We start from the raw sequence: 21,080 nt of genomic DNA, 5'->3' as shown, positions 1-21,080 counted from the left end.
GGGGAAACAGTATGTGGTTGGTGTATATTATGCTGACCTTTACCGGCTTGTCGCACGTTACAACTGGGGTGTGGTTTGAAGAGAAGAGTAAGTTGCATACAGCTTTTTAGCAATGCAAGGAATCTATATGGCCATGTAGGCGCGCTAATTTCAGCGCACAGCCACAAAACGGCTTCACTAGCCCGGAAAAAAGTAAGAAGCGGCCATGGGGAAGTTTCGCGGCAAATGGCAATTCTCATCATTGCTAACCCACTTGTAATACAACTATGTGTAGGATATTGAAATAACCAAAAATGGCGCAATGAAAAGCTGTCTTCTTGTGGCAAAACAAATACCTGTACCGGATTTCAGCAATGAAATTACTGTACCTCCACAGGGACACGAAATAGACAACAGAGCCCTTTCGTTGCCTAAATTTCAGGTTTAGCTTACTCCTTACCTAACACTCAGGTTTACCTAACACAAGCAGAAACTTTTGTTTTTCAGCTGCACACATGCTGCTGTCTCAGACGAGCACGTGGAATTGTCTGCATATCGTATTGTTTTCAATCTAAGTTAAAATGGGCGCATGTCACCAGAATGATTACATGCATGGCGCGGAAGGCACCTGAGGATGAGAGAAATCAGTTTCGTGCTTTGGTCGGGCCTATTTGGTACAACAGAACGGGCATACCATTTCATTGCAAACATAGAGCAGATGCAAGTACGGGTCACAATGGTTGAACAGGTATTTCATGAGAAAACTAGAGAGCTCGATTGCAAGGCTATACAAGTACGCAGCCCCAAGCCCGAAAACCAAGCCAATCTTCTCTTGCCCGAGTTAGCCTACCCACATATCCACTGTTGCGCTGTGGCAACAGTGACCCGTACCTTGTTTAGTGGAGCCCGCGTTCTCAATGGGTTACAGATGTGGCTCTGCCCCGATCTACAAAACGCCCATCACCCCAATGTTGCTGCGTGTTCTGGGCCATAGGTAACGACACCTAGAAAGAGATAACAGTGAACATTACCTTGACGAATACACAGAAATTAGCCAACAACCGAACAAGCGTTTACCTCGCTATCAGCTTAGGATGCCAAGGTTCCTGGGATAAGAGCCTTGTTTGCCTATGCCGTTGCGTGGCTTCGTTCTTACCATGTGTACGACTACGGGGTTGGCCTACGTTGCAAGGATAGCGCTTCAGCGGGTGATGTAAATTAACAATTGATGTCGCTAAGGCGGCCAACAACCTTGCATCGTCCTATGCTGTGACATACGAGCTTCTCTGAACGAGCACGTTGGGCACTGGTGTCCGGACGGAGACCGCACCTCCAGGCTCGTTGAACGCCTTACTCATGTGAGTGTTATAGTGACTGGAATCAGTGCGTTGCTGATGCTGAATCTGCTGTCACGACAGCTGCTGTGCTTTTACCACCCTTTGGAAGGAGTCGTACATATCAGTGTGGCTACGCCTCAATCATTGTGTTGTAAACGCGGCAATTCACCCATTACCAGTTGGGAAGGAGTAATTCAGAAGACTCCTGACTTGTCGTGCTGTAGGAGAATGTTGTGTCTGGAAAAATTTCAACCATCGCTATACGCTGAACGGCGACGTACCTTGCAAGAATGTCGACGAACGTTAGGTTAACGCGCTGTGTAATGGAGATGGTGCGAGTATTTCGCCCGTAAGTGATGCCACTAAGTGTTATGGCGGTTTGTTCATCTTTCCTTCATTGTGGTCTCCTGATAGGCAGCAAACAATGTGTTGGACGAGAACTTTGCTACCACAGCCGAAGTTGCCCCGAAGAACGACGTTGTCTCCGCATAATGCTTGACGTTGCGCGTCACCATCAAAATCTATGTCCACTTTGTAACTGTACCTAAGGAGTCAATAGTGAGTTTTTGAAACAACGCTTTTAGTGCTTATGCGTTTTAGGTGGTGGAGTGTTTTTTGAGCAATCACGGCAGGCCTTAGCATTCCCGTGGATACTTTACAACAGTCGACAGAATTTTCGACCAACCCTGGCCATTTCGGGGCTGACATACAGGTGTCCTTGCGAGGTTTCATTGTTTCAAGTGAAGAAAACGTTTAACTCCCTCACCTTAGGCACTACCAATAAAACACGTCCTTTTTTCTCGCTAACGTTTGTTTCTACAGTACGCCAATACGAAGGCGTAATAACTTAAGGTCAAGTATGAAGGCTCGTAAAATTCGAACGAGGACCTCCAGTTGTTGCATAAGGGGAGTAGTTCATGGCTTTCTTATTGCAGTAAGGCCATTATGGTGTCACTTACGGCTCCGAAGAAGCCATAGTATTCATTGTGTGGACCTGCTTAGTCGATTAGGGCTTCGGACAATCAATCAGCAGCGCTCTGCTTGTGTCCCGATTTGTGGACGGTGGCCATGTGGTATTGTTACAGCTTTATGTTTAATCTGGAAAGGATACCGACGCGAGGTTCAGGTTGGCGAGAAAGTACAGCGAGTGGTGGTCGCTAATAACTCTCGACGGCGCGCTGTACGGGTGTGGCTACATTTTGCTTCTGCTGCCCCAGACGATGGCAATACACCCATTTTGGTAGTGTAGTAATGCGCACCAGCTTTTGAAAGGGTTCGTCTGGCAGAGGCAAAACTCGTTCTGCTCCCTTCTCCTACCTAATGAGGAGTGCTAAGAAGGAGGTTAATGGCTTCTATGAGGATATTTGTATTTCGCATTTTATTGAAATGAGCGAGAACCGACGTCCATCGTAACTGGTCTCACCCGGCTATAGAGGCAATTTCTAGTACTTTTGCCACGCGAAAGGATTGTATTCGTTTGTCAGCGCTGTTTGGGTACTCAATGCAAGAACAAAATCTCCACAAATTCTCCAAAAAGCGCCTCAACTAAGGTGAGGCAACTAGAATTCCTGACAAGGGGTTTCATTTGATTGCGTCCTATCAATCACGATGGTAGGAAAACGGCTGGATGCGCCGGACCTTCTTAGCAAACCGTGTTTCCGAGTGCACCGTGCGCAATTTACCGTTTATTGTATCACGGAAAACTACAGTTTTTTTTCCCTCTAAAAACGAAATAACATGTTTGTGGTGTTTGCGCATTCCGTATTACTTGTTACTGCCCCCTGTAATGCAAGTAGTGACATCTGGCGATTTGGTCTCAAAGCAAATGACACAAAAGTTGGTTGCCTAGAACTGTTCGTTTACCATTGAAAGAGTCATAATCTTTGAAGTTTTAGATTGGACTCTCACAATACAATAATATTCTTTTAAAAGAAGTCGTAGGCTACTAACGTAGAGATTCAAACTCCGAAAACATGTCGATGCCGGCACTACGTTGTCACAATTACCACCAAATATGCTTCATCCGGATTTCACGCCTCCGTTTTTATTTCGGCAAAAAATGAGTACAATATGTTGTAATAATTAAGAAGTAACCTATATAACCTTGCCTAACACAATTAGAACGGCATTAGAGAGCTATTATTGTTCACAAACGCGTTTGAACCGTTTGAGGGGGACGACGATCAGCACGAATAGGGTGGGAGATTTTGCTCCCCCACCTGAAAAAAATAAATGTCATTTCTCGTACTCCTGAGCTTGCTTTTTCAAAATAATGTAATAAAAACATAAAATAACAATACTTTTATCGCGGGGAACAAGCACGAAACGCCGATCCTACTGCATTTGCAGTATCAAGATGGGAGGGTGCACTTCACGGGCGCAAGGAGCTATGTTTTGACAATAAAGGGATGACCACAGGCAGCGACGGTGACAAGTGACGCAAATGACGTATCTCAATAAATACAATAAACAGGTAGTCTGGGCTACAGCGAAAAACGAAAAAATTTAATACTCTCCCGCCAAAGCCTTCGTTGTTGCTCGCCACTTTAGCTCGCTTGAGGGCTGCTCTTGGCCGGAAAAAAGCGAGACGGCTGTTGAGAAAGATAACTGATTAAGGCAAGTTTGTATTGCATTGCAAGACTGTTGCAAAAAAAGTTCCTTCGTTTTTGCAGCCGCCCCTTTCCATAGGGGCGATTTCCCGTGCAAGCCGGGTGAACACCCCAAGCGTTGTAGTCCCCCACTAGGGCCGAGCGCCAGGCCGTCGAGTCGCTTGTGCCTATGGCGCAACGCGGCATGATGGCCGGGTGCCCGCCAGATGGACAAGGGTAAGGTGCCCCTTGATAGGGTAAAGGCAGCTTTCAAGACGTGAAATCCCCTTTCAAAAGTCCGCACTCGACCAGGAAGCCTGTACCTAATAAACAAACCGGTGGGTGTCCGGCGGTACCAGGATTCGAACCCAGTACCTCCCGCATACGAGGCGAGTGCTGTACCTTTTAGCCATCGCTGCGGTGCTAAAAGTTACCACCCCTTCCACGGGGGCATTTACCGACGAAGTCGGGTAACTTCCCAAGCACGGGAACAACCCTGCACCAGCTTTGCTATAGCTTGTACCAGCTGTTCTTTTATTTTTGTAGGGAATATTATTTTTTTTTCTTTTTTTTCCATTTTTTTCCTGTTCAGGGGGTGCTTGTACCAATTTTCTATACTGGTTGGTGCCCAGCGGTATTGAAGTACCTACCACTTTCTTGCAACCCAGTGATAGGGTCCGACGTGGTATTACGGTTTCCAGGAACCCCGCAAGGTAGGCGCCTGTTTCTACTTTCAAACTGGTGGGTGGCCAGCAACTGAAGTCGGGGAGGAGCAGCCTCCCACGTATGCCGCAGTGGTAGAGCGTGTCCAAGCCCCTTATCCCCAGCCAAGGCAGTACAAGGGGGCTCTTGTACCCTTTTGACTGGTGGGTGCCTAGCGGCTCCTGACCCCGCCCGAAGGGGTTCGAGGGACCTCCCACATAGCCTTCCACGGCTGCTTGTGGTCTAGCTCCAAGCGTTTTTTCCACCGTAGAAACAAGCTACGGTACGGGGACGCTTGCACCCTTCAAAGAAACCGGTGGGTATCCGGAGGCCCAGGATTCTAGCCTGGTACCTCCTGCTTACGAGACGAGTGTTTTACCACTCGACCATCGCCGACTCTCGTTCATGTTTTGCGCTTCGAACAGTCTTGCAATGGAATATCAACTTGCCCAGAAGTCCGCCTTAATCAGTTACATTTCCAGAACAACGGGCCCTTTTCCGTGTTTAACTTTATCTTCTTCAGTTCTCGTTACTCTAATCGCCTTTGCCACATGCCGAGAACGCATGTTCGCGTACTGTGCGCGTGTGAATCAGGCTCCCCCTGAAATACTCTCGTTATTCGGAGGGTTCGCACCCTCAGGAGGCCGCATCAGACGAGTCTGCATGTTTCTCAGTTCCGAGTGGCATTGGCAAGCGAGGTTCTACAGGGACAGCCTCCACAAGAAAGTGCACCACGAGAGCCGCTCGAGCTACGAAAACCAGGAGACATGGCGGAAACTTTGTGACGAGTACAACAATGCGACGCACAACCTATGGACGGCCACGTTCGCCCAGCTTCGTGCTTCCCGGCCAAAGAGAACGAACGCGGACAGCAACCACGTTCACATGGAGGACAATGTGCTTACTTCCCGGTGAAGTGCAACGCACCTTGGGCCTTGGCCAAAAGTTCGCCCTGGAACCCAGGGTGACAATGGTGGAGCGTCTAACACTTGCAGACAAGTGTCCAGGTTGGCCCCTCCTGAAGAAGGAACCCAGTGTGGGTCGTCCGGTGTGGACGCCATATCGCGCTTGAAGCAGCCCCGCCGCATCGTTCCTATCAGACGTGTAAGTGGTTTCTTGAAAGAAAATTACTTATGTGTGTTGCCGGCGCACAAAGAGGGAGGGTTTATGGTTCTCTTAGTTGACGCATATCGACAGAAAGCTGGTGCGGCGATTGCCTAGACGTTTAACCAATGTACAGATGTACAACTTGGAAAGGTGAAGGCCAGGGCTGTGAAGCTTTGCGCGCGGCTAAGTTTAGAAAATATGGAAAAGAGGCTCGATAAAGCGAAGAATGTAGGTTGAGGATGTTTTTTTCAGCTAAAACGCATAAATCCGAGCAACCCCTGCGGGTTATCGTTTCGGAGCGAGGTACATGGCAAAAAACTGTTGCCGTATTCCTGAAACAGGAACTGGGCCGGTTAGGTATTAATGATTCATTTTTAATAATGAGCTCTCAGGATGTGATTGTCTATCTGAAAGAGCAGGGTGGACGCTCTGTAACCAGCCTCAGCATTGATGTCAAGGATTTAAATTACTCTCTTCCCCATGACGAACTCCTGAAATGCGTTGAAGACAGCATTGACGTCTTCGGAGCAGTGGCGTTTGAAAACAATGCAGGTGTGACCGTAGAAGGGTTCTTGGAGCTGCTTTCGTTTTACCATAAGTCGACCTATGCAGAATGGGACTGTAACATCTTCCTTCAAAAGCAAGGTGTGTGCATTGGGTCATTACCCAATGCACTGCCCCCATTTTCAGCGACCTATATTTGGCGGCGAAGAACCGAAATGTCACCTCGCTGCTAGAAGGGTCAAAGGTCACTCACGTCTTTCGTTACGTGGACGAATTTTTTTTTCTAATTGACGCGAACGGTGATCTTGACAAAGCAGTGTCAACAACGTTACAAGTGTTCACGAATTCCTTAAAGCCGCTTGTAATCACCCACGAGATTCCTGAACGTGAGAGCATTAGGTTTTTGCATCTCCGGCTTCGGTTTTTTGACAAACATGTGTGCTGGGAATACGAGCCACGATCAATGAAGCCGCTGCTTCCCCACTCTTCGGGCCACTAAAAACTCGTAAAACGTGGCACCGCTAACATTTGCCTGAAAAACGCGCTTAACAAATCATGCTTTCACAAGTGCGAGCACAGCATGCTGGCGCAAGTGAATCGTCTAGGCAAGGCGGGATACCCACTGGCGCTTTGCAAGGAAACTTCCCCAGGACAGAAGCGGAAAAGTACCTGCAAGGTGAAACACAAGAACAAGTTCGTTGCGTGTACTGAAAATGTGGTGTGTGTAATTCCCCTCTCCTGTGGTCGCAAATACGTGTGCCAGACATCCCGGTGTTTAAATGATCGACTCCGGGATCACAAATGGAATGTAGAGCGTGGAAACACGGGGCACCTTAGTGCGCTCTGCCGACCAGCCTCAGCATTGATGTCAAGGATTTAAATTACTCTCTTCCCCATGACGAACTCTTGAAATGCGTTGAAGACAGCATTGACGTCTTCGGAGCAGTGGCGTTTGAAAACAATGCAGGTGTGACCATAGAAGGGTTCTTGGAGCTGCTTTCGTTTTACCATAAGTCGACCTATGCAGAATGGGACGGTAACATCTTCCTTCAAAAGCAAGGTGTGTGCATTGGGTCATTACCCAATGCACCGCCCCCATTATCAGCGACCTATATTTGGCGGCGAAGAACCGAAATGTCACCTCGCTGCTAGAAGGGTCAAAGGTCACTCACGTCTTTCGTTACGTGGACGAATTTTTTGTTCTCATTGACGCGAACGGTGATCTTGACAAAGCAGTGTCAACAACGTTACAAGTGTTCACGGATTCCTTAAAGCCGCTTGTAATCACCCACGAGATTCCTGAACGTGAGAGCATTAGGTTTTTGCATCTCCGGCTTCGGTTTTTTGACAAACATGTGTGCTGGGAATACGAGCCACGATCAATGAAGCCGCTGCTTCCCCACTCTTCGGGTCACTCAAACCTCGTAAAACGTGGCACCGCTAACATTTGCCTGAAAAACGCGCTTAACAAATCATGCTTTCACAAGTGCGAGCACAGCATGCTGGCGCAAGTGAATCGTCTAGGCAAGGCGGGATACCCACTGGCGCTTGTTACCTCTGTGGCAAATGAGCTCCTGGGAGACGTCAAACGTTCGCTCAGAAATGAACCGCTCAAGGTTGACGTGAGGGACCAGGCCAAGGAGAAAACCGCAGTTATCCCGTACGTACACCACCTTTCCCATAAGCTCAAGCAGATGGGTGCCCGCAGCAATGTGAAGGTAGTTTTTTCCGCTCCTGAAAAGCTTCCAAGCTTTGCAAGGAAACTTCCCCAGGACAGAAGCGGAAAAGTACCTGCAAGGTGAAACACATGAACAAGTTCGTTGCGTGTACTGAAAATGTGGTGTGTGTAATTCCCCTCTCCTGTGGTCGCAAATACGTGTGCCAGACATCCCGGTGTTTAAATGATCGACTCCGGGAGCACAAATGGAATGTAGAGCGTGGAAACACGGGGCACCTTAGTGCGCTCTGCCGACATTGTAAAAAATGTAAAGAATGTAAACCTGCCTTCAATCAGACTATAACAATAGCACGCCTCTCGTCGTCCCTCGTTTATGTTTGTCGCTTCGAACAGTCTTGTCGAGAAAGAAGAGGCCGCTAGTAACGGCTTCCGATTAGTAGAGAATAAAGAAGATGAGGTAGGTATGGCGATATTAGAGAACAGTCGGCCCTTGTCTGCGTCTCGCGGTATTTCACATCTTGGTGCCAAAATCCCCGCTTCATTCTGACCACTTCGATCTTTAGATTGACCTAGAAGCGATGCCACAGCGATACGGGTTGAAGCGACCAAGCTGAAGCGGACGATCCGCCGCGGCCAAACAACGAGGCTGGTGAACGAGGTTAAGCCCGCCATCCAGTCTAGCATATCTGATGTGGTGAGCCTTTCGACCACTTTCGACGCAGATCTCACTGCTAGACTCCATAGATGCCGACCTTCAGCACTTAGTGAATATAGAAGAGCAAATTCGTGATACAATGTCGATTCTCCGGACTACGATAGAGCATACAAGAACTGTTGTCGTACAAACAGGTTCCTGAAATAGCGCAATGTCACCTGCGCAATTGCAATCTAGGCACATAGGACATACGCTTCTGCCACTTCAAATAGCACCATTTAGTGGTTACATTATGAAGTGATTGCTCTATTCGTAGCAATTTGAGGCCATCATTGACCGCAACAACACCTTGACACAAATCGAGAAGTTTTACTCTTTGCGTACCCTTCTCACACGTAATGCAGCAGCCTCTGTAGAAAATTTGCTGACGACCGAGGCGTGTTATTCGACTCCGAAAGATGTCTTGAAGCAAAGATTCGGCGACACCGAAAGAATTGAGCAGCAATATCTATACCAGCTACCACCCCTGCAAGGTGGTTTTCTCTCGTCCAACACTGTGGCTTTAAGGAGGTTTTATGAGGAATTGATGAGCCACATCGCAGGTCTCACAGCATGTAATGTGCGTACTATGTCGTATGCTTCTATGCTCATTCTTATTCTTCTGATGACCTTCTTCAAGATATAATATTGGACTATCACCGAAAGAAGGCTCACGAAAGACTCCCTTAGCCTCTTCAAGAATGGCCTGAGCCGAGGAGCGCTTGTAGAACCTTCTTAGTTTTCTGTGCATCGAGATTCAGGGCCGCGAGAAATGCGACGCAATTCCTGATAGTTCCATGCGGCGACATGACCCACAACCCGGGCCAAATTGTATTCCGAATAAACACCAAATTCCAACCATGTCCGTTTTCTACTATTCAGAGAACGACAAAGTCTCGTGCTGCTTCTGCAGCGATATCGATCACCGAGCTGAGGACGGCACGTTTCCTGTCTCAGAAAACGATAAGGACGTCCTTGAAGCATCGTCCTTCACCGTGAAGGACGATGCTTTCGTTGCTCGACGCGAGGACATAGAGCTTCGTACTGTCCCCGGAGAACGGTTGGTCGTCAGTGCAACGGACATCACACCTCGTCACTCTTCTTCCCGGTGTCTCCTAAACAGCCAACTTCTGAGGAACACATTTCTCGGGCTGTAGGAGCGTACTACGCTGCAGACACATGGACAAAGTCCACCGCTGACGAGACCATCCTGCTGCAGACATTTCGTGTCTGGGCTGCATCAAAGGAAATAAGGTGCTTCACACGAGGACTAATTGATACGGGAAGTCAGCGAAGTTTTACACGAGAAGACGTGTCGAAGAAGTTTATGTTACCAGTCGTACGAGAAGTCGCATTGCCCATAAAAACTTTTGGAAAGACAAGTGAAGCTAAAAAGCAGAAATACAGAACCGTCAGCATCATGCTCCAGAGCCAGTGCAACGAAAAGGAATGCACCTTGGATGCTGTGGGGGTACCAGAGATATGCAGGATATTCTCAAAGATATTACTAATGTACCCACGTGCGCAGGTTAATGAACTCGGGAAGAGAGATCGTGTATCTGAACATGTTCGGGAAGGCCAGTGAGACACCTGGAATCAGTGCATTGATAGGAGCTGAACAAATGTGGCTGGTCATGACGGCAGAAGTCTGCAAAAGCACCACCTGGAGCCTGGCGCCCATCAAAACTGTATTTGGATGGACCTTTCAAGGAACCACGATGAAATCAAATAACGTAAGACCTAAATGTATGGTCTGTGTTTTGCCCTCTTTCATGGACCCTCAAAAAGATTTAGACACTAAATCGAAGCTATGCAAGTACTCTAAAATGGAAAGCACGGCAATAGAACAAACTAATGATGCTGAAAACATTGGTCGCACAGTGTTTCATGATTTCGAAAATAACTTACCCAGGCACGGCTAACAGTAGCACGTTAGCTTTTCACAAAAAAATGTGCGCTGGCTTGTCCACGGAAAGGAAACCCGCATGAATCTCCCTGTCAACCTGAACGACTACATCTAAAGATTGCTAACGAGGTGAAGTTGTCTCAGCACGAAGCCTTCGTGCGGAATGTTTCCCGAGGCCGTCAAGTCACTTTTCTTCTGCACGCATCAGCTCAGCAGCGGCCGGTTCTGTCAGCACGAAGCGATCTGAAGGTATTGTTGCTCGGAAAGTTCACAAGCAAGAAATAATTTATGGTCATGGGAGAAGAGACAGGAAATGCATGCGTCAAACTATGTGCAACCAGAGACAACCATTGACGAAGATGAGAACTCTATGCACTGACCAGAGACGCTATTACGGACTGTAGTGGTTAGCGCAACAAACGTAGTCTAACAGAAAAGTAAGTGGAAGAAATTTACGTGGATGACAAGACCGAACGGTCAACAATTTCTTGCTCAGAGCATTTAAAGTTCCCGTGGGAGGACGTTGAGAAAGAAGAGGCCGCTTAGTAACGGCTTCAGATTAATAGAGAATAGAGGAAAAAGTATGCGTGGCGGTATTAAAGAATACCCAGCCCTTGTCTCCTCCCGTTTTCACAACGGCGACGGCCCGTCGCTATCAGTGATCCCGGCGGCCTGTGTAACAAAATTTTGCTCTTTGCTGCCTCCCACACAACCTGCTTGGTGTACGCTTTGAGTTGTGTTTTTCGCATCTCTACGTCACTGTCATGGCATGTGGTTAACATTTTAAACCTGTGACGGTGAGTAACCGTTCACGGTAACTTTCGCGCAGGCAACGTCGACTCCCGCAGTAGCGACATAGTCAATATAGCCTGCTAAAAGCCCCTAAGTATTGAGAATATAGCTGAGAAAAGAACGTCGTCTCATGTTTGACGCAGTTCCTTAAGTGACCATGGTAAGAACGACGCCTCAAACAAATGTGGACTGGAGCGCCGCCGTCCAACATCGCATACATACAGGCAAATTGAGGCGGGCAATTATGAAGTGGTTGCTTCGATTTCGAATGCCACGTCGTCGCAATTCACTCAGGCAACAAATAGTGAGGTCTTGTCAGAGTAATATTTTGTTAGCGTGCGCAAATATGCCTGCTATTCCTTGGAATTGCCTCTGCCAAAATTAGACAGTACAGTTCTGACACCAACAAAAAAGACTGAAATCTATCTCATGGGCCCTTTAAGCACCTAATGTGAAAGTTGTGCGGTAGAGCCAGTAGCTACGCCACCTTGCTTCACGTTTTCGCTATGTTCTAAGTTATGTTTAAAAAAGCAACGCGTAATAGTAGCATGATGATGTGCTCGATGACCTAATTGACCGATTTAAAGGAACTTGTAGTTTGACCTCATTGTCCGTTTAATTGGCTTGGGGAAAAATAAAATAAGGTATACCCCAGATCATCCTAGCACTTTTTTCGGCTTGCGGCTTACACCATGGATGTAAGGTATGACGGCTGTGTTTTTTTCTTGTTGGCGTGGGCTTCTGTCTCTGTGGTAGGTTTCACATACGTTTCAAACGTTCTAGTTTACAATGCAGTAGAGGGAATCAGGAAACCTAGTATTACGTAGGTGGATTGAACGAAAAACTGAAATTGATCCTTGCCCCCTAAAGTTTGAAACATAAATGCCAAAAACCAAAAAAAAAATGGCTACGTGTCTGCTCCTTTCGCCGGAAATGTCGACAAAACACGATGGCTTTTGTTGACATTTCACAAGTAAATGCCTCCCTTAGCTTTCCCGCTCAACTATCTTGTTGTCCCTATGCGTCAGGCTCGTCCCAAGTTAAACACGCCTAATGTTTGCTCAAGCCAATTTGAATTTACGCGTTCCACTGTTCCAGGCCGGGTGCCTCGGTGCCAGCGCTTTCGTAAGGTGGAGACGCGTGTGAATCGAGGTGACCTACTTCAATGTTTATAGAACGGCGTTTTCCTAGTCCACGTGCCTTCCAAGCAGAACGTGGAACAAATCCAGTAAAACCTTTCGTAAGTGTTTCCGCTTGAATTTTTAAGATGCCGCAAGAAGCTATAGTGCCGCCGGGAAGCAGTAGGTGACCGTCTGAATTTTTTTTTCTGCGGTAGATGTAGTATTTCGTTTCGCAAAAACCAAGCATCCGATAATTTTTTTTTCAAATAAAGGAACACTGAAAATACCACTTACGTATCGACGTCCGGTCTTATATTTGCGTAATGTCTTGTTCTTTTTAAAGAATGTTGACAAGTATGAACTCCTCGCACGGGGCACCTTGAGCAATCTTGGTGACGCTATTGGCGACACCGCGGATCTCGAGCCACCCAAAATAAGCTCTGACCTACCGTGGTGATGTGTTTAGAGGTGAAGGGTAAGAAACCACAAACACTGGCCGCCGGAGCCCAGGTCAAGCTCCGACAGATGGGCTGCCTGTCTGTTTACCAGGCAGTGAGTTATGGAACCTCTTCAGCTATCAGGGTAAGGCTGACGAAGAAAGAACCCCCATTCCCTGCTTTTTCCTATGTCATATGAATAATTTAACCCCCCCCCCTCATCCCCAAAAGTGATCGCTCTCTGAAAAGGAGCCGCACCGAAGTCACCTTTCCTTTCTTGCCGGAGTTGACATTTCCAAAACCTGACCATTTCTCCCGCTTTATAATAATGAAATCCCTTGAGCAGTCAAAGCACGTCACTGCACAGTCTGTTTTCTCATCTCCAAGTTCATTGAGGGCATTGTCAGAAAATCCTACAAAGCCAAGAAAGTTGAAACAGGGGAAATCCTTATCGAAGTTAGCAGGAAGCAATCCATCAACCTCCTCACACAAACCAGCATGGTAGATACAGACATAAAGATCCCGCCCTACCCCACGCTGAACAGCTCCCAGGGCGTGATCTCCGATGGTAACCTGATGAACGAACACAGAGAAATTTGCTCCAGAGACTTCGACTCCAGGGCATGACGGTAGTGCGAATAGTAACCACGCGTCGAAATGACGCCGAAATCCGTACAGATCTTGACATTTGACTGCTCAACGCTTCCTGAGTCGGTAAATGCAAGCTTCAGCTTGCATTTCCAGTCCGAATTTACTTGTCCACCGAACTTACCACACCGAAGATGTCCACTCCGAACTTACTTACCAAACCCGCACCGCTGCTTCAAATGCTAAAAGTTCGGGCGTGGTACAAACTCTTGCTGCGGCAAAAAGACCTCTGCTAAATGCTCCGCACAGTACCACACGAAGGATAATTGCAACTCCACCACGTTCACTTGTGATAACTGCGGCGGACCAGACGCGGTGTACTCCCGCACATGCTAGAAATTCCAACAAGAAAAGAAAATAGTCAATGTGGACACAATGTGGATGGACACAGGGGGCCCCGCATCGGCTCCCACCACCACCGCACCGCCCGTGCCACTTCTGACGCCCCCGACGCCCACGGTGGTGGCGGCTTAAACGAAGGGCCTCCGAACGGGGGCCAAGTCCGGAGGGCCTAGTACGTCGGGCACACCCAGGACATCTGACTACGAATAAGACGTCGAGCTCTTCCTGCCTGAAAAGCACCGCAAGGAGTGGATCCGACGTACAAGCCAACAGAAAGGCCCAAAAAGCCCCCTCCAAGAGTACATGCCCCGAAAACCACATGAACACACATACACACAGACTCCAGTACCTCCTAAATCTCTACAATTGAAAGAGAAAGTATTGTTCAATGGAACTGTAGAGGCGCCCTTAAAAATATTGATGATGTCTATGTGATATTGCATTCGAATCAACCATGTGTGATGTTTCTTCAAAAAGCACATTTAAACTCTAGACACACAATTGTTTTCAACTGTTACATGGTATTTAAAAACGACAGGTATGGTGGTGGTACGTATTCAGGTGGTGTTGCCATCCTTGCCCGAAAATGTTTAGCCTGTCCCCCTATCTATCTGAACACTGTCCTTGAGGCTGTCGCAATTCGCACAATTATAATCAAAAGGTTGATAACGCCAGCTCCCTATACATTCGTCCTGATCACGGGCTATCGAGCTCCGAGTTTGGGGCTCTGATAGACCAGTTACCAGAACCATTTCTTTTATTAGGAGACGTCAATGCTCATAACACCTTTGGGGTTCTTTCCGCACGGATGTTCGAGGACGCCTTATTGAGAAGTTTCTATCACTATAGGGAGTATGCCTTTTTAACAAAAAAACAGCCTACATACCATAATCTAGGACACAAAATATATTCATACCTTGACTCGGCACTCGTGTCTTCAGTTCTTTTTCCATCACACGAGTGGGACGTGGGCACACACCCATATGGGGTGACCAGTTCCCAACCACATTACCATATATAGGCAAAGGCCCCAACAGTTCCACATCCCATAGCAAGTTTAACGAAGCAAAAGCTAACTGGAGTACTTTGCCATATACATTTAAACTACAGCACACAGTCATAGCACACTTACACGTAGAGGAAGACGCCCACGGAGTTTATTTCTGGAGATAAAAAGAACCTTTTAGACGATTTTCGATTTTTTTCAGGGAGCACCGGAAAAGTTCCAGACATAGACTGCGATATCGGTGCTCGATTTTAGTGCTCGGCTATTATAGGTGCGCAAACATATGACCCTTCTCACTTCGTTATTACAAATGCACAGTAAGGTTACTGCGCTTCAGATGGGCAAATGGAAAGTTACTCACATGCTGGAACGTCATTAAATGCCTTGCATTAGAAACCGCGTCCACAGGAACAATACATAGGCATTTAATGAATGCTCATCTATTATTACTGTATATTTAAAACACCTTACGGACCTCTCTGCAGGAAATTTGGTAAGGGGGTTACAAAAAGTGCGGATCATACAGCACAATTTGGCGAGTAATAAAGCACAGCATAACAAGTAATGACTACGAGATTCGAAAGTTTTAGGTACGCAGACGTAACAAGAGAAAAAATAAAAGACAACAGCGTATTTACACAAACAATCTACGCAGAAGTATTACAAAGTACGCCGAACACGATCAGGGTAGTAGATAAAGGAAACAACCAAAAATAACCAAGTATATGGACGCGACGCACGAATCAGTTGCGGTGGTTAGAAATATGCATAAGGGAAAAGCACAGGAAATAACACGGAGCTTAATCACGGGCATAAAAACATTTACACTATACAAAATATAGTCGGACACAAAGTCCTACACTATAAAGTAAAAGAAACAACCAGAAATATATAAAAAGTAATTTGAAAACAACAAAAAACGTTCTGTGGTACACCAATGACATATTGTGTGGTTTTTAAAGCAGAAAAATGATGCGTACATAACAAAGGTACAGGATATGGCACAAAAGAACAAAAACGTAGAATTAATGAAAAAATGTGAAAAAAATTATGGCGAAAAATGGCCGAATGGACATTCGTATACACGTAGAGTGCTTTGTTTAAACTCAGCAAGAGTTGCATCTCGATTTTGGAGTCAGACAGACACACCCGTTTTTTCGTCAACACTTTGTTGGCAATGTTGTAGAGCAACTGGCGACAACGAGCTCGCGCTTTCTCTGAGGGGTTGAAACTCGTAATCCCGAACAATTCCCGGTGACCCGGTGACCCTGTGATCCCGGTAATTCTTCGGATTACGTCACCGCGAAAGCAACTCCCTCGACAACAACGCACCCGCGGCCCGCGCGCACTAATACGATAATTACCCCTGACAATATACGACGGTTTAACAAGGTACCTGCAGCACCGCTCGGACCTAGAAGCCTTTCCTCTGCAGGGAACAATTCTATCGGCCAGACGTGCATCCTGGCCTCCCCAGACAAACGCGAGAAAGGCGAAAAGAATTTTCCCGGCTACGGCATTCACCCGTCGAACGCAACATAAGCTCAACCAGAATTAAGGCAAGCACAAGCTGTGGTCAGCTGCGTGGTTATTCTTCCGCCTTTGACCTTCTAGAAAGCAGGTTTCGCAGAAGGGTGAGGAAATTCGCCAGTTTATATGAAGATAAAGACAGTAGCGACTTGTGGACTTTTGTACTCGAGCTTTGGCATCAAAAACAGCACATTCCTAGCGATGTAACGTTTTCAGGAGTAACGCCGTTCCTGCCGTTCCTTCAAAAACCTAACAAGTTACCGTTACAGTTCCACGGACCCTTAATGGAACGGTATTGTTCCTCCGTTCCTCCAAAAAGGAACTCGTTCACGGAACGCCGTTCCTTGGAACGCAGTTGCGTACAACACTGCCATTAATCAACTTAATTAGCATCCCAGACACCAGGCCACAAAAGCCAAAGCCTCACAGCAAAGGAGCTGAATTTTTTTTAGCAAACGATTGCCCCTTTGTGCCCTCCGTACCCTTCGAGCTGCATTAATTGATTGTACGTTGTATTCGCTGACGCTATCACATGCGATGAGGCATGCTATAGTAGACGGTTCCAAAATAATTTTTGACCACCTGGGAATCTTTATTGTGTGCCCAAATAGTGCCTGCATGATCTCGAACATGCAGGCACTTACACTTTTCGCCTGTATCAAAAAAGTGGCTATCGCACACTTTGAGCTTTACCGCAAAGTTAGTTGGCACGCATACTTTGTGCAGTCTTTCATGATTGAGTTGTCATTGCTCTTTTTTGGGGTCTAACGACGGCACTAAGCGAAAACAAATTGGCTTTAGTCCACACTGTGAAGGTGGTTGGGAAGCAAAGCTGTAAACGACCCGCACAACAATTTCCCATGCGACGTCACTTGAATTCACAAACGTGGCTCTACAAAGACTGACACCACAGATTCTGCCAGCCGTTATCTGGAATTCACGGTGGTGGCATCCCGAATGCAGCAGTGTCGCCCACGGCCGGGCTATAGCAGAAGACGCCACCGCCGCTGTATCCCAGCCGTGCGTCGGCTAAAGGAAAACAGTGAGGAGCGTCTTTCTAAGGGTGAGACTTTGGAACCTACCATCCTGATGAGGCAGCTCGGTGCTACACCACCGCGCAACACAAGCCCAGACACCGAATCCATTCGGCATGTGAGCTTAGTGATTGCCATTTATACTGATTTAAACTAGTTACTTTAGTAAGGTTGAGAATTGCGAGAAAGCTCAGGGAACTTTTATAATCGCTATTTATCAGAACCCCTTGCTCCTTTTGCCTTTTGTAATACCTCCTAAAATACAACCGAACAGGTATTCAGCAATTTAGAAAATGGAGTCCCATTCGTGGCAAGCACTTCGCAAAAGATAGCGTTTCTCTAGTTACCAGATGTCTGTATGTGCTCTCTACATTTTTCCCCGCCCTCTAAACCAATCCTTAACGTATCTTTGCCGTACGGTCATTTAATTCCGTCATGTCCTGGTTACCCAGGAGGTGCTGTTGAGCAAGTTAAACAAGTTGTGCGAAGAAAGCACCCAATGAACGCGAAGCTGCACAAGAACAGGACAAAAACAAACATCGCTAAAGCAGACGACAAAGCCGACGCAATGATCCTGCCAAAGCGCCCACTGGGGCGAGCTGCTTGGCCGTTCGGGGAACGCTGGGTATTAGCGCCCTTCGCCCCGTCATTTCCGCAGTTACCCGTGAATGAAAAGGGCCCTCCTACTGCTCAGCCACGTTGGGAGTTTCTTGTCGCGCACGCCACGAAGAAAGCGCTGGCCGGTAGAGGTAGAAAGCTTTCTTTAAAACTTGTCCGCATTTCAAAACATACCCACACATAACACTTGCGCGAGTTCTCAAGCATAACCAGGCATAATGTTAGTCGACCCGAAAATAAGCTAAGTGGGGTGGCCAGCTTCGCTCTTTGCCCATCTGCGCGCCAGTAGGGTAAAAGTGCTCCAAATTCTTTTTCTGTCTAGTATGGTGGGTAAGGTAACTGGCTCCAATGCAGGCTGGCCTAGTTGCTGCAAGTTTGAAGCATGTACAGGTATCATATTACTGGCTTCATGCCATTTGATGCGACAGAGTCTACATTTTGAAGACCATTTGATGAACGAATCTGAGCTTCTGCAGAGAAATTGCGTACAAAGAGCCATTTTTTTCCTGCTTTGGTGCAGTAGTTTCTAGAAAGCTGAAAAAATTGTGCCGTCGTTCATCACGTGGATAGAAAACTATGTTCAAAACAGTTTCCACGTGCAAAAAAAAAACAACTCAACAACTCAACACAATAAAATAAAAGATATCATTTAATTTAGGCAGAAATGTCCACATTGAAGTTGTTTAGACCGAGTATGAATGCAAGGCAGGTGGGAAGGTGGTTCCGGATGGAGCTAGTTGTAGGGATAAATGAGTTGAAGTGGCAGACAGTCCGGCTGATGGTTGTTTTCTGTTAAAAATATGTAGGCGTAAGAAATGGAGGCTCTGTTATGATTGGATTGCCATGATGTATTTTTTGGAAAAGGCACACGAATAAATTCACAAAGTTCAGGTTTGATTTTATGAAAGTGACGCTAACCATGCGAAGATCGATAATATGAAGTGTGGGGAGCAAATCTGAATGGCTTCGATATTAATAAGTAGCGAGTTGACAATAGATTGAAAAAGCTCAGGCGCGAAGTATTGTCCTTTGCTCTGTGTTATCATGTAGCCTACCAAAACTCCAATATTCTAGCTGTGCAGTGGTTCTCAGCCATGACATTCCCGGTGACCCCTTCTTGGCTTCCGAAACAGAGAGGGGACCCCTCTATTCAGCATATTTTTATTGGTGTCATTATGTCAAACATTTTAACGTGTATCTATAAGTCTTTGAACACCTATATGCTGCCTTTTGTTGGCCTTTTTTTCTCTCCTTATAGCTGGCGTGTTGTGCGGAAAGCAGGTGTCAAAATATGCGCTACGGAAAAACTAAACGTACGTGTAATGCAGCGAGGCCAGTTTTTTGCATAACAAGACACTTCTAGCAAAATTGAGAAAACATTGGCAGGGGAAAAGTTTTAAAGGAGGCTTCGCGAACCCCTGAAGTGTTCTCGCTGACCGCCTGGGGTCGGCGGACCCCCATTTCAGAACCACTGGTACAGCAGGTTGCAGAGCATGACAACAATTATTTGATCCATTCCTTGGAATTATGTGACCGGAGTAATATTTGGTTGTATGATTTAGCTTGCTAATAATGTAGGGTACAACCTCAACAACAGATATAGTACTTATACCTGATTCAAATAGCTCAAGTTGATTAGTAGGGAGTTTAATAATTATTTGCTTTGTTTTTTAATTGCGATCGCAAATTGGTCCAAATGTGGTTGTGCCCGACGCAAAATGAACGTTGCTGATGCGGAGCAGATCTTATGGACAATTCTGGCTGAATGTGGCAACCCTACAGAAGTGGCTGTACAGGATGTGACGGGGCAGACCTTCTAAAACATGGCACGGGCGATCGAGCAGACAGCATCTTTGGTCAATGTGGAGCTTAAAAAAGTATGTGAACATTTATATTGCTCGCGTGCGTTTAAAAAAATAGGTCAAGAATATATTGTCCTTCCATGTAATAATTAGAGCATACAAGGTGTTACCAACTGGCTGACACAACTGTTTCATTTGGTATTTTTACTGGGAAATAGGTATTAATTACACAAACAACACGTTCCTAGCTCTTCAACCTGAGATCAGGCTGAGGAGTAGTTTCCAATTAAAAATGGGAGGGTTCTTAAGACATTTATGATTGTGGGAAACAACACGGTGTAAAAGAACAGGACAATAAAAATGGGCACAACGGTAGTGCTGACTCGAACTGGTGTTTATTAGGCAACAGAAAGATTGTGCATAGTCATGTAAATACGAACATGCGAAAAGACTGATGCGGATTTGCATAGGATAATCTGCTATAAAGACAGGAAGATGAAATAAAAGGCGTGTGGAGAGGGGCTGACAAGTCACGTCGCATGTGGCCTACTATCTTGGCTTTTTTTGTGGGACGTAATTTAGGTCTGGCTTATGCAGTCATCTTTAGAAACAATAATTTCGTGGCTGTTCGAGGGCGCTGTCATATTTCTGTGATGAGCGCACTGACATGCAAGCGCTTTGTGGGGGACCACGGGCACGTCAGCTGATGCCCCCGCAGCGTGCCACCGCTCGTATTGAACTGCATATTAGATGCAGAGCATCTGATTCACTCGCCTTGTCCCTCCGGCGTCGTCGTCGTTGTCGTCGGAGTTGTCCACCCCTCTGCCATTCTCCTCGCCGCGCCAGCTGCGCTCTCCGCCGCTCACCCCCTCTCCTCTCCGATAGCGAACACCCTCTCGCGAGGGGCATTGGATTGGATTCGATTGAATTGGATTGGATTGGCTTGGCTTGGTCTGGCTTGGATTGGATTGGATTTGGATTGGATTGGATTAAAGTGGACTGTGTTGGATTGTGTTGCGCCATAGCCGCGGCACGTTGCGTCATTGCCGCGGCAGACGCGCTGGAGCCGGCGCATGTGCAGTACCCTCTCTTCAGCGGTTTCCTCTCCTTCGGGTGCGCTGCGCATATAACCGGTGTGCTGTTCTCCGGCGGAGCAACATCCACGCTTGGCTCAAAAACCTAGAGTACACGCCGCTTTACAAGTACGCCAACACCGTCATCGACTGGGACCGCCTTACGCAGTCCCCTCAACGTT

The sequence above is a fragment of the Haemaphysalis longicornis genome, unplaced genomic scaffold (genome assembly GCF_048455015.1).
Source record: "Haemaphysalis longicornis isolate Haplotype H1 unplaced genomic scaffold, Haemaphysalis longicornis Haplotype H1 scaffold_12, whole genome shotgun sequence".
NCBI lineage: Eukaryota > Metazoa > Arthropoda > Arachnida > Ixodida > Ixodidae > Haemaphysalis > Haemaphysalis longicornis.
Note: the sequence above shows the minus strand (reverse complement) of the source record.